Source organism: Phaenicophaeus curvirostris, chromosome 8, assembly GCF_032191515.1.
Source record: "Phaenicophaeus curvirostris isolate KB17595 chromosome 8, BPBGC_Pcur_1.0, whole genome shotgun sequence".
In the NCBI taxonomy this organism is placed as follows: domain Eukaryota; kingdom Metazoa; phylum Chordata; class Aves; order Cuculiformes; family Cuculidae; genus Phaenicophaeus; species Phaenicophaeus curvirostris.
In genome coordinates, this window is record NC_091399.1 from 1,739,448 (window position 1) to 1,754,647 (window position 15,200).

Consider the following 15,200-nt stretch of genomic DNA (forward strand, 5'->3'; position numbering starts at 1 on the left):
TTCGCAGAAGTGATTCTCCAATGACCATCAAGTACATGATGCTGCCAGTGCTTATTCCTTACATTTGGCTTTCTCTTATCACGAGCAGTAAGTATGAATTTGATTCATTTCTTACATGGCTTCATGTGATTCATCTGAACTTCCTTTCATCCCAATAATTCTGCACGATGCACTACATGAACATGAACTGAGCGATCAACATAGGCTCTGCCTGACAGTGAGACCTCGTTTTGTCCACGCATCAAAGCCACAGGGTAAAAGTTCATACATTTGTTTACACCTGAGACATGTACTGCAGAGAAACACCCTCTGCCCTCTACCCAAGCACAAGGATTGGCCAGAGCAGTGGTAGTAGGGCCACTGAGGTCATCCCTCGATGTCCTCTTCGTGGCAGCATGAGAAACGTCACAGCTCTTCTCCAAGTGCAGACAAATGATTTTATTTCCAGTCTGAGCAGTGTGTCAGGCTACAGCCAGCAGCAGGTTCAGTGCCACAAATGCTGCAGGAATGACCTCAGAAGGGTCTGAAGAAAATAAACTCATCCTAGGCTCCTCATGTTATTTCCCTTCCCCAGTTTTCAGGAACGCACAAGATGCACAGCCATGTCCTCTGGGATACGACAGCATCCATGGAGAGTCCAGCAGAGCTCAGCTGAGCAGAGAGGGATGCCTGGGCAGGGCGAGAAACAGCCCAGAGCATCCCCACTGCTCAGCCAGCAGTGTCCTGGCCAGGCAGCTGACACCCTCTGGCCCCACTGCGACAAGCGTACGGCTTGCTCACTCACTGCAGGCCATCCCTCACTCTGTCGAAGAGGAAGCTGGTTTTTTATCTCTTCCTTTGTGAGATAATAATGTTTTTTCTTAATTGAAACATGTTCAGCTTCTCCTTCTTCCTTCTTGTTTCAAAAAGTTCTGCCTCTGCCAGCAAAATAAGAGCCTGTGTTGCTGGGGTTTTTTTCAGAAAATGAGAGTTTTCTCTTCCCCTTTTTTTTGCAAGATTTCAGCTCTTTGACTTTGGAAAAGAAATCATTGTGGTGAAAGTATTTCTTGAAATGATGACAGAAGCAAAATTATATTCCTTTGTAGAAAACAGGGACATTTGAAGACAGGCTTAACGTCTTTGTTCTTTGTTCCGGGAAGTATGAATTCTCAGGCTCCTGGACCATTAATCCTTCCCCGTTCTTAGTTTTTGAAGATGAACATTACAGAGAATGAGGCATTGTGCTTGAAAGGTCTTTTCAGAAAATAACTTTTCCCTCCACAATATGTTCCGGTTCTCTGATAATATGTAGGATAACTTGGCAATTTGTGGCTTTTCCTCATAAATATTTATTTTCCCAAGACACCACAGTGCGAATGGGCTCCCAGAGCTGCTGCAGCCTCTCCCTGTCATACACAGCAGAGCGGATTTAGCAACTGCCCCAACCCCAGTGCCTGTTGGGCTATCTCCTGAAAGCTCTGCTCTACTGGAGGATGCTCTGGCCACAGCCGTACTGCTGAGGGCTGGGGTACCGAGCATCTCCTCCTCCCTCTATGCCCCCAGTCTCCTGAAGGTGAAACCATAGAATCATAGAATTCTTTGGTTGGAAAAGACCTTTGAGATCATCAACTCCCACTGTACCTGTCCACTACTAAAACATATCTCTGAGCACCTCATCTATCTGTCTTCTAAATACCTTCAGGGATGGTGACTCAGCCACTTCCCCGGCTAACCCATTCCAGTGCCTGCTAACACTTTCCCCCTACTTGGAACAGGTCTTCTTTTCTCTGTAAATATTAGTTCTACGTCCATTTCTCACTATATTGCTGACTCCACAATTTTCCATACAAATTTCCTAAATTTGCTATCATGAGGTTCAGCAACTTAATTTACTAACTCTCTTAGCATCTTATTAGGAATGCCAGATGAAGCTAAGTGTTTTCCAATTATTTCCTTTATCGTGTGCTGTTCTTAAGGTAACTTTAAAAATTAAACTTAAAAATTCTTCAAATACATTCATTTTAAGTCAGATCTTAAAGAGGACAGCAATATTTCATGACTTTTGAGTCAGTTTTAAGTTTAGTTGATCCCATTCTTCATTAGCACTGAATCTGCTTTTCTTTTCACAGTTTTTCAGTCCTGGTATATTAGTCCATGCTTTTTAAGATACTCATTCCCCAGTGTATTACCCACCAAAATTTTTAATGTCACCCATGTTGTTCAGACTAGATGTTGCTCCTGGTTAGAAAGAATTGATTCCCGCATGGAAAAACTCAGGCTTCCACATCACAAATCCAACTTGTCCCTCTTTTATTCCCAGACCTTCAGCAGGCTGAAGGAAAGCTATCTGAGTCTCCACAGGGTTTTCAGCAAGTTCTGGCATCACCAAAAGCTTTCACAGAACTGTGTGTCACAGAAAGTAAAAGAAAAATGTAGGGAAATGTGCAGTGTTTGCAGAAAGCATGTGTTTAGATTTCATTCCTGCCTCTGGAACTTTTTCCTTTAAAACATATTATGCAATTTTTCTATCAGTTGGAAAAAAATATTGACTGTTCTCTGGAAAAAAAAGAAAAAAAGACATTTGGCTGGATTTCTTTTTGGTGATCTTTACTTAAAATACCCGATACTTCTACGTACTGCTGCAGAGGCAGAAACCCATCTTCAGCAGAAACTTGAGTGTGTTGTACGTGCACAAGAAAATGAGAAAAGGTCAGAGCTGCAGTCACGGTGCCGAATGCCACACCAGAACCATAGGGTAGTCCCCAGGCCATCCTGGCACCACCGGGGCATGGAACTAGGAAAAGCATTGGGATGGGCCATGGTGAGCACCTGCTCATGGACTTTGCTCCAACTGCACCAGAAAGCCCTTCCTGCCACTTGCTGCCTATGCCAGGGTGCAGGAAAACCTGGTCTGCTTCTTCCCAGGGACAGAGAAACGTAACAGGGGGAAGAGCTGCCCAGAGACCAGAAGTAGCACCCACTTTACAGGCAGGTATAGGATTAGTCTTTCCTGAAGGCAAATTCTTCACTGCACAAGGTGCTGTGTCATCCTACTCCTCACTATGGATTTTATTTAAAAACAATAATCAATGAAATTGAAAGCATCCCTGGACTGACGAAAGAAGGCTGGTTGTGCTGTTGTGCAGGCGTACCTTGTTCAGCATACAATCCTGCACCAACAGCTCTGTGAGGTGGGCTCTTGGGCATGAGGGAAATGGTTTCTTTTGGAAAACTTATCTGCAGATGAAGCAACAATTTCCCTGTGAGGATTTGCAGGATGATCTGAAACAACTTCAAGCTATTATTGAAATTACCTGCATCTCACATTCCCTCTTTCCTGCATTATTGTGTGTCTCTCATTCCTTTACCTGCATTGATACTTTTGGTTAAAAATCATCCTTTATTCAAATTTTTTCAGGGCTTCCATGCCTACTGCTTCCTCTCCATATTAAAATTATGGTGAAACCATAATATTTACATTAAGATCTTCCCTGTGCCTATTAGAAACTTTTTTTGTTCCATCACTTAGAATATTCTTCTTGTGTAATTTGGTTGCATCTTTTTCTTGTCTGTATTTTCTTTTTTAATGGAAGGATTTAAGACACATTTTCCTTTTAGAGGAATTGTAAGGTTACATTTCGTTATGGAAGACTGTATTTTTGCAGTTGCCTTTTCGACCTGGCTGTGCTGCACTGATGTCAAATATTTTCTAAAAAAAACCCCCAATTTCCAAAGTTTTCCATACAGAATTTACCCAGAGTTGTCAGAAACATATTACAGGACACATCCAACTCAGGGTGATGGATCTGCAAGGTTCACAGTCCAAAAAACCCTGCTGGGATATTTCTCTTGCCCCATTTAAAAAGGGAAAATGCCAACATGACAGACAAGCTTTACAAATGGAAGGAAGGTGCACGAAACGCAAGCACCATACACGTCTGGCTGAAGGGCCTTTTCTGCAGGTAATAAACTCTCTGGTGCTAGGGCAGCACACTGGCAGCTTTTGCACTCTCTGTTGTTGCAAAGCTCTCCATCACTCTCAGCGAGGTGAGAACCCCCAAGACAAGCAAACAGCATGGACAGCATGGGAGAAATTGGCAGGGTTTGCTGCCCAGCCAGTACGTGTTCATGTTTTATGTTATTACTCAAAGTATATTAACACCAGACTATGACACGTGGAAGTGTGAATCTGAGGACCATTCAATACTGTGAAGTTTCCCACTTTATCAGTTACAGAAGCATCTCTGCGAACTTTGTGCTGTGAAAATTCAGCATTTGAGACGCTTACAATTTCTCAGCTCTTAAATGCTGTGGAGTGGTCTCAATAAGGGTGTGCTGAGTGGGTACAACATACCCCTCGTGCTGCACCTGCGTGTGTGCATGTGCGCTGCCCATTGAGGGCTGGTTCAGCTCTCCCTGTCAGCAACATTCGTGGACCAGACTGTGTATCTCCCTCTACAGAAGAACTAGCCTTGGGCTTCCTAATATCCCAGTTCTTCTCCTCTTCTGCTAGTGGTATCAAGCCTCTCTGACAACAGTGCATGCTGTAGACTCTCAAAATGTCACCGACGATAACTAAAGCAAGTACAAAATATAGGGATAGTAACAAAAAAATGCAAACTAAACCCAACAAAACCAGGCAATTCTCTTTTACAGAACCACTTGGAACACCTGTGATGAAACAGTTACAATTAGATCAAGTTCTTTAGCAAAACCAAAGAGTTTCAGTGATACATAGGACGAGTAGTGAAATTTGTAGGCAAGCATTATGTGTCTCTGCTCATTACAAAGAAAGAAAACTGGGAAATGTGACCAATTGAAAACGGAAAAGGATGCTTATAGAAGTATCAAAACCACTTCTGGAATAGTCATACAACTTAATTTTAGAAATTAAAATTAACAATGAGACACCAGCCTTGCTGGTCTGGTGAGATGTTGGTTTGGACATAGAGAAAGCTCCTCTAAAAGGATTTTCAGAGACCTTGGGCAAGGTACTAGTCACAATATAGTTCATAGGTTTGATTCAGTTTTCATTCCAAAGTCAAATTATAACAAAATCCAAAACCTTGAAAGTTTTAACAGAACAAAACTAATATTTCTTGCAGCTTTGTGCAATGCTAATGAGGAGATGTTGAAAGTACCTTCCAGCTCCTGAAGTTTCCCATTCTCTATTTCTTAACCTGAACGGAGTATTGATTTCAGGTTTCGCACTCAGCACTACAATCCGAAGATTTTTCCCAGCCTTTTCCTGCGTGTTAATGAACTCCCTCAAGGTCCCAACTGCAGTGAGAGATAAAGATGACATTTGATGTCAAACTCAACTCAAATTTTTTTTATGTAATTTTAAATAAAAGGCATCTGCACCTTGGCTGCATCCCCTGAGTGCCAGGGAATTCTAGCATGAAAGTAAACCTGTGTCATGATGCCAGCACATGTTGGTGCTAGATGTAGCAGCAAAGCTGATTTCTGGGGTGGAATCCATATCTTGGTGTCATCACAGAAAAGGCAGTTGTCAGCTTTTTTCCCTTCAAAATGCAGAAACAGAAAAATAAAATCTGTATGCCCCTAATCCTCCAATTTACACATGTGAAAAAAAATGAAGGCTGGAGCCTTCTGGAGTGTTAGCCGTAGTGTACTCACAGCAGATGTCTTATTTATTTTATCACATGTTACCTGACTAGATAATCCAAGAACCAGAGTGGGTAAGTCCACTAATGGTAGTGGAAAACCATGGAGGCTGGGCAGGACAACACATCATATAAAATCTATAGTTTTATAAACATATAAATGTTATGTATCTATAAAAAGAATCAAGACACAAAGTATGCTTTAGCCTGCAAATTCCTCAAAATAATAAGTCATACAGGATGTAATACAGCAGCAGAAATTATGAATAAGAATAATTAGGAGTGCATTTAGTTGCATTAATACAGTTAAGATCAGAATTTTGCTCCAAACCTTTTTCTGTTTTCATCTGGACTTGCAGAGCCTCACAGCGCACTGCTGTCCAGGTCAACTAACGTCAACAGTCATTGTTTCACCAAATCCACAGTCTCACCAGCCTCATGGTCAGTCTGACAAAAGTTAGATGTGAAACTGCAGGTAGCACCTTGAGCACAGGGTGTAGGACAGATTCCCCAGGGTGTAGTGCTTGAAGCCCCAAGGGCACAGCGGCAGGAGCAGCCCTGTAGTTGGTAGGATGGCTTGGGCAGGTCAGACAAACACAGCCAGCACCAGCCTGGCCCCTCACACCTTGAACCAGCAGCAGAAGGCAGCAGACATCTTTGGAGGCTGCATGAGAGCATGGATGAGGAAACTCTTAAACTGACAATAAATAAAAGCACAAGGAAGCTTTCTTGTTAGACACTTCCCATACACTCCTAGAAAACCTCTCCGGGTCTGACCAAGACCAACAGCCAGGGCGGCTCACATGGAAACTGCCCAGGAGGTGCAGCTCAATGATGGGATGTAGGAGCATCCTCTGATCTGGGAGAAGGCAGCAAGACCAGAAAGTGTCTTGCCCTAAACACAAGAGGAGAGACCTGGTCATTGTGGATGGTCTCAACAGAATATAAACCATACTGTTGCATTAATAAAAAAAAATAGAAACCATATTTGGTATATGCAAATTCTATAAATCAAATAGATATGGGCCTGGCTGCCTGAGAGTAAAGCCCCATTAATTACTTAGATAGTCTCAAACCAGGTGTCTCAAATCCAGTATACACCTTTCATACACATCACTTCCCTTAGGGGCAGTAAAAAAAGTACATAAAATAAAACGCAACATAAAACATACAAAGAGAAAACAAGTCAACATCATCTCTGAGACCAGCACACCACCTGAAGAACCAGCCAGAAAGATTATTTGGATTAGTCTTCCAATTATACAGCATAGAATGGGGAAAAAATGATTTTTATAAGGCAATGACTCCAAACTTGACCGACTTCTCCAAAGCTTTTCTGAAAAATCAAAACAACCTCATGATCAAATCTGTGCATTGCTGCCAAGTTTTGTTTGTTTCTCCTCCTGAAAGGATTCTTTAAACAGCAGCAAGGCAGGAAGCAAAGAGAAAGGCACCACACTGACATCTAAAGACATCAGTGTACATACAGCATTGTACATAAAATCCCTGAATGAAAATAATCTGTTCATCCACCCGTTCATCTAAAGCAAATTCCTTCTTGCCCTGCCGATGAGATCAGCAGTGGGTTATCCCAGAAGCAGGTTATCCTGGCAGCTGCTGCAGTTTGCAGCCACCTAGCATGCTCCTGCGGCTGCTTCAGGCAGGGGGTCTGGGTGCTGGGGCAGGGATGGGCACAGCAAACCTTGACACAGCAAAGCTTAGATCTAGTCACAGCCCATACTCTGAGAGTCATAACACCAGTATGGTTGCGACGCTGCTCTTGATTGATCCAGCAGTTACGTACCTCATCATACTCCTCCAGAGGCCACAGGCTTCTAAAATGGTGTTTGGGCCTGCAGATCTCACTGTGGTCATAGCTCAACATCTTTTTCTATCCAATTTTGAAAAATAAAATGAATCAAATATGATTTGCTAGAACATGGGTTTTGCCAATGAGATTTTGCACATTGCTCATCCGCACGTCTTGGTCATAACAATCCCTACAAGTGGCATCATCAGCACCAAGTTGGGGTGAAGGCAGAGGGGACAGGGAGGGTGAAATCACTGCATCTTCTCCATTCTCCCTGGGGCAGATACATTCTTCGGGGTTCCCCAAGGGCAACTGCTGCTGCAGGGGTCACTGAGCTCCCCAAGGCAGAGAGCAATAATGAAGTTGCAGGAGTACAGGCTTGCACTCAAAATTTTGACATGGAAAGGGCTTCATCTGGCAGGCAGAGTCCACCTTCGTCTCCTCTGAAAGCACAGACAGAACCTAGCAGAGGAAAAAATTCTGAAGTCAACGCTCCTCAGGTTCTACCCATCTCTGTCCACACCTGAGAGGCAAGCTCAAATCAGAAGCAAAAAAATTACACAAATTTGCAAGAGTTTAAGGGAAAGTGACTATAAACAACGCTAAAACCCCAGTTACTTCAAGTACGGCATCCTGCAGGAACTGCTGAGGCAGATGGATTCTGAACAAAGATTATTTTATGATAATGCCACAAGGCCAAGGAGCTTAGCGCAATTCAGAGCTCTGTCTGAGCACTGATAAATTCAAAAGCAAAGCTCACGATATTCTCACTTAGCCCACTATGAAGGTGGAGCACTGAGAGGAGATGTCAGGCAGAAAACGGGCAGTATCAGAGACAGGCACGATGCAAAGGGACCCTTCTGTGAACCCGGGACCCTCTGGTTTTCCTCTCTTCTCCTTCTTCTGGGGCAGAGATCCACGCTGCAGGAGGGATATACATGAAGTCAACCCCCACTTCTGAAAATTTCGATATTGCAACCAGACTTCTATATTATTAACGTTCTAGATTTTTAATTTTTTGCATTTTACTTTGTTACACAAAAATAGGATGCGGGATGTAAAACCAACATCCATGCATCACGTTCTACAGTCTCATTGAGGAAAATACAAACACCTACAAAACAAGTCAACATCATCTCTGGTAGGTGCTGGTGATAGAGGCAGACCCTTCGCTGGATGGTGTGCTTTGCACTTAGATCCCAGTCGTTGCTTCAAGACCACATGTGGAAGAAGCACCTGCAGAAATCCCTCAGAGGCACTTTATAAAGCTTTGCTTCCTCACCAACACACCCAGAGCCATGAATAATAAACAGAGTTGTGCCACATAAGGTACCAGTTACAGTCACAGACTTCTTACACTTCAGTGTTAAATTCCCACAACAAACAGCTGCTGTGGCTCCTCTGCAAGGCAGAGTATCACCCTTCACTCACAGCCACATGGAAAACGAACCAGCCCAGTGTGTTTCCAAGCCAGCTATTATTTATTACCTACCAAATCTGAAATCTAAATACAGGTTTATTTGCACAGCACTTACCAGCTCACCACTTGTCATCTTCCTAGCATTTCAGTACTCCTAACTTTGAAGGGCCAGTGTCAAAGCCTTTGAACTGGTTTGAATCTATAGCAGGCATCTGCGTGTATGTACAGAAATATATATAATGCTTTACAGAAGTATCTGATGCTATCCTCTAGTTCAGAAACTGTGGAAAATTGTGCTACAAGCATGTGGTTTTTAAGGTTTATGGCTTAACTTCCACAGTTTGGCTAGATGAGACCTGACAGTTTATCAGCTTGGAACTGGTATTATATAGCCCCTCCCCATCCTCAGAGCAAACAACAGACTGTGTGTGCGGGACTATACAGAACATAATGCAGATATTTCTTACAGTGCAAACTCAAACAGGTGCACATTGCAGCACAGTGGTGCTGTGGACTGTAGCAGCTACAGAAGCTGGAGCAATTCACCGTGCCAGTACCCACTGCTCTCACCACTCATTCACAAATAGTCCTTGGCAATGGGAATGGCGTGAATGTTAGCCGCACAAAGGCTGTGCAACTCTGCTGCAGAGGCAACAGCAAAACCAAACAAGGAGTTCAGCTTTAAAAGAAGGAAAAGTGGTGTCTGGGTTGAGCAGAAGGGGGGATGTCACTCTCTGTGCCACTGAAAGAGAAACGTTGTTACCATGAATAAATAAGAAGTGATCGTTTTCTCCTGTGTCTTGGGCTCTAATTCTGGCATTAGATGGGCAATCTCCTATCACCATATTGCTCATAAAATCATTTTAATAATTACTTTCATGCTTGATCACACCCTCCTATCATTAATAGCACTGGCCGTGTGCAAATATAGCAAATAGTGAATGTCGGAGGTTATTTGAGCATGTTACTTTGAAGCTGAACTGCCACTTACCTATTGGGGGGGTGCATTTTTCTGGGGGAAAAAAAAGCCTATAGCGTTTTGTTTACAGAACATAAAAAGAACTGTGGTACTGAGGAAGAGAAAATGAACCATAAAATGCTGTTGTTTTGCCTGTTCTTTATTTCCTTCCTAGGGTAGCTAACACCTCTTGCTTTCTATTGTATGCATCACACTGCGTTGTCTTTGTCATAAAGGGGCTTTCTACGTGTCACTCTGTTCTGGAGCTTCTTCCCCTCTGGACCTTGGCTGCACGACAGATATGGAAGCCACTTGTGAGGGCCCTCAGGCACTCCAGACACACTTGATATTTCACAATAAGTCTGTATTTATCTAAAAAAGAGCTCCCATGTACTTGCACCAAATTATTTACACCATGCTTGTGTATTTGGCCTCTATGCTCTGCATGAGCTGCAGTTTCAGGTTTCTGACAAAGAGTTTCTGTAAAGTCCCTTTATATTTACATGGAGGTCCCAGCATAGCTCACGTAAGATCCACTAAAAGCAAAATTGCACTGGAGGAGAAAGCCCTCTGCAGAAATAACGACAACCTGTAAATGTGAAGAATGAACTGACAGAAGTAGTAGCAAAAATTTTATCACATCCAGCCAGTACAGGCCCAGGGAAATTTATAGAATAAGGTTAATAAAAACAGGATGGAAAATAAATAGTGGAAGGCAGGCTCAAAGCAGCATTTATTTATTTATGTTGAGTGCCTCATTCACTGCTGACCTACTAAAGAGATATCCAGAAAACTGTGCAGTGCTCATCCAGTGAAAATCGTGCAGGGCTACAGCAAGTTCCAGGTGCAAAGGCGCTGCTGATGTAAGCTCATCATCTGTCCAGGTTTTAAAGTCAACTGGTAATTCTAACACCATCTAAATGTTCACATTTTCCAAGCCCTCAAAACATTGTCTTTCCAAATACTATTCTTATCAAATATAATTCTTGCCATTCACGGCTTTTGCCTGGCAGTTTCAGATGACTAATGAGTTTGCTAACAATGTTCTCACACCATCTTTTTGCTCAAAATATACTGATATGATCTGGTTATAAAGCAGCACAGCAAACAATATGTGGACATTTATTTGCTCCCATCATCACCTCAACTTGGTGCGTGTCCCCCAGACAGACCCTCCTTGGATAATAGTTGCTTTTCACACCCAGCTAAGTGAACTGTAGTAGAACTGCATAGAGAACAAGGAGGAAAGTAAGAGATTCCCTATCAGACTCTTCTAGAAACTCATTTTTGTTACTTAATAAGAAAAAGCGTCCAAGAACTGACAGAAGAAATACTTTCCACTTGTGCCAAAATAAAAATAAAGATTTTTCTCAAATGTTAGCACCTCAGGTCAAAAAAAATTACCCTTCAGGTGAAATACTGTAGAAGCTTGCTGTGGAAAAGGCACCAATCCAAATTCACTCTATGTGTACTGACTTCTGCCCTTTTTCTTCTGCCATCTCTCATTGTTTCACATGCTCACCACGCTCAACTGAAGAAGTCTTTATGGTGCATTCACACCAGCTTGAGTTCAAGGAGTAACTGAAGGAAAATAGTGAATTAAAGAGGGTGAGGTTATTCTAAGTTACTTCTTCCTCTGACTCCTCATCTGGCAATTTAACCATCGTGGATGCCAGCAGAGTTCAGACAAGCTCTCCTGGGAATCCAGCAGCAGTCCACCCGTGCATTGCCTCCAAATGTAGCCCAGTGCACCAGCAGAAGTGGATAGCTGTGGGTAGGCTGGAGGTGGTTACACTTCAGATGACAAGAGATTCAGTTGTCCTTACAGCCATATTTAGTAATGGTTTGGTCACCTGAGGATCTCTCTCCGGCTCTCCAGGCACTGCAGTAGCATGGGTTTGCCTGCCAGCTGCCTGCAATGTCTCAAACACTTTAGGATGGGAGGAAGGTCCTCAGATGCCGATGTTTAGGTAGATGAGTCACAAGCTAAGTACCACCAATAGTGCCTCTTCCTAGACTTGCTGAGATTCACATCAGTATTTTGCCCTTTCTCTCTCATCATGATAAAGCTGTCAGAGTACTGCCCATAGCATTGCTTTAGGAAACCAGTTTTCAGGACAAGGAACTAAGAAACCATTTATACAGCAAATTTTAAAATGCAGCAGCATCTTCTACCATGAAAGAATCTCTTATGTTCATTTTCAGTCTCATAACATGATCAATAGTCAAACAATTTTTTCGGCTCCAGCTCTCATGTACGTGTTAACTTGCAATTATGCTCACAGGGTGTAGGCGCAGAGTACAGCATTGATAAAAACTGAAATACCTTTCTAACCCTACTAAAATATTTGCCAACTTCCTGCTTGTTTCTTCTTCTTAAACTTGCTGAAATATACACTTCGTCTTTAAAATTATGCAACCAAAAAATCTGTACAATTTGTTAACCAAAAACCTGTACAAGGTAGTGAAAAATTTTTCTTTATCAAGCTGACATAAAAAGCAAGTAAACGTATGCCAAAATTCCTGTTCCTGCTCTCTGGACCTTCCAGCCTTTTAGTAATGAATCTGCAATATTAGAAAACAGTGTTTTCTTCAAACTTATCTTTCTTTTCTATTTCCACTTTACTCATTTCAGTGCTCTGCTGAGCAGCCTTGAGCATCCTGAGAATCCCAATCAGAATCCACTGTGCTGCCCCATTTTTGAACTTTGCTTTGAAAATCAACTTTAATTGTCATTGCGTTGGCTTCCAAGTCTGGATAGCCTACAGCTGTCCTGGCTGCAGTGGTCGGCATCACCAAGAGGGAAATCACCAGGCTGCAGGCAGCAGAAACCCACTCAGCCTCTCTCTTGGCTGCAGTACTGCATCACCATCTTGCTGAACAGGTTTGGACTGTGTTAATGTGCTGGGCAAATTAGTCAGCCAATCCGTTGGTGTCACCCAGGGTCTTTCCATTAGTTTTAATGGGCTTTGGGTCAGACCCTTACACAGGAGTGGCTAGCAAATGACCAATCATAAAAACCCCTTCTGGTGACATGCTAAATATTCTCAAACATATAAAAATGTTCTCAACTGTTTATGACAAAGAGCAGCCACTCCTCATGACACTGTGCTTGCACAAAAAACTCACCATAGACTAACACAGCCACAAGATTTTTATGTCATTCTGTGAACATTCTGCATGAGGAGTGCTGCAGCGACCATTTCAGAAGCTCACTCAGACATACCATTAATAGAAGCAGGTTTGAACCTTGGAATGCATTCAGATCCCAAAATATCCCATTTAAAAAGGACCAGCAGACAGGTAACAACTTGGCTGCTGTCTCCCACAAAATGTCTATGGCTTTGGATGAGAAATTAGAGCTGTGATGAATGAAGTGCCTAAAGTGACAATGATCTCTATCAAGATGAGGTTAAGTTTGTGAGAGAGACCTTCTGCACAGCAGCGTACCAACCACTGAGCTCAAGCAGAAAGTAACCGCAGCTGCTGCATCTTACCAGGAGCATGCAGGAACCCAAGACAGCATTGGCACTGCAAGGCAGACACAGCAAATGAAGCTGCTGAAAGTAGGGCAAGCAGGGACAGTACACAAGGATAGCATGATAGGATCATTGTAATGATGCTGTTTGGACAAAGCCTCTGCCCAGCCAGGCTGCTGCTGAAGTGAGTCCTTTTGGCTTCCCCAGCACTACCTGGGGAGGGAGGTTTCTAAAAGCAGAGGCAGCACCGCTGGCTGAGAGAAACCCTGGCTCTTTCCACTGCTGAGACCAGGAGATGTCAAACTGGAACTGAAACACCAAACCCAGAGATTTATTTCTCCTTTCTTGTCCTCCTCCTTGTGCATGTACGTAATTGACTTTAATTAAGCTTGCATAGCATCTAAACCGTGAAACCTAAATGTCTCTGGGATCAAACAGCAGCATCAGGAGAGAAATTACTGCAGCGTAACATATAAATATTATTTCACAAATGAGAAAGTCTTAGGCTGTTTTTCTTTTCCCTAGATCATTTTTTTAAACTTTCTGCCTGCTCACTCTTTTGCTTCCCCTTTGGTAAGAGATCACCAGCAACAGATAAATAGTACCCAGGAGAGAGTTGAAGTCAGTTTTAGAGGAAGCCAGGCTGCAGACAATATAAATATTGTATTAGTCCATTTCAGTAAAAGGTCTTCCCAGCTGCTGAGACTGAGTCACATCACCAGGAAACCAGAAAGCACTGTGCCATGATGACCCACTGCAAGCAAACAAACTATACTTAATGCATTTAACCAATAAAATACAGAGATTCTGGGATTTGCCTGGCTCTCTCAGCCACGTACACATCCACACCTTGTTACTGACAGCAACAGTGCCTCTTCTGAACAGTTTCTCTTCCTTGTTTTGGTTAGACACACAACCTTTACCAGAGACACCATTTCATTTAAATCCTCCAGGCTCTGCTCCTGGAGGAGCAAGGCAGGATAGTGGGCTGTTATTGCACGTATTTTCTGGTGCAGTAATTAGTACTTTGAACCTTCTAGCTTGGAGTCGAGCCTCACCCCTTCCCTAGCCTGCTGTCTTTCCTCCTCTGCAGGAATATTTTCCCCTGCCAGAGTGCTGACTCTATACAGGTCACCCACACCCCATACCAGACCACGCTCCTGCCCTGTGCTTCTGCAGTGTCAGGATAATCTGGATGTCAGAAGTCTACATGGGGAAGCATGTGGAGAAGAAACCCTTTCAGCGTTACCCAGCAGGGACAGAGACAGTTTCTGCCTCCCTAACTGGCAGCTGGCAGGGCAGGGTGTCCAGAATAATGTGGCCAGAGCAGCACAGCGCTCGCCTCTTCTGCCCTGGCATCCACCAGTTCTTGAGGGACTGGGTATTGCTGACCCTGCAGCACAGGAGCAACATAGACATGGATCTTGGTTCACCCCAAGCTTTAACTAAACTTCCTATACTCTGGCAAAAGCAAAAAACAAATGACTGGTTTCATAAATGCGGCTTTTTCCCAGAGTTTCTAGCTAGCTATAACCACACCAAACCCAAACCCAGTAATCCAACTGATTGCATACCTGCTGCAGCAAACAGCCACTAAACTTTTCATGTTTTCTTTTGTTAACTACAGAACCACTACTGCAATCACCACCTTTGGAATAATCAGGGCCAATGTTCAGATCCTCCTCATTAATCCCACACTCATGATCTTCCTTCTCCCCCACAACGAGCTCCTCCCATTATCAGAAACCTGATTAGCAAATGAATACCAACTATTTGTGCAAAAGGAGCCCAAACTCTCAATTAAGGATTTAATTTCTTCCATTTTTCATGGATTCCTTACTGTGTCAGATCCCTCATTTCTTGCTGTGACCAGACTCCCACTGACTCACGATCAGTAATTACCTGAAGTTCACAAATATTTCATACA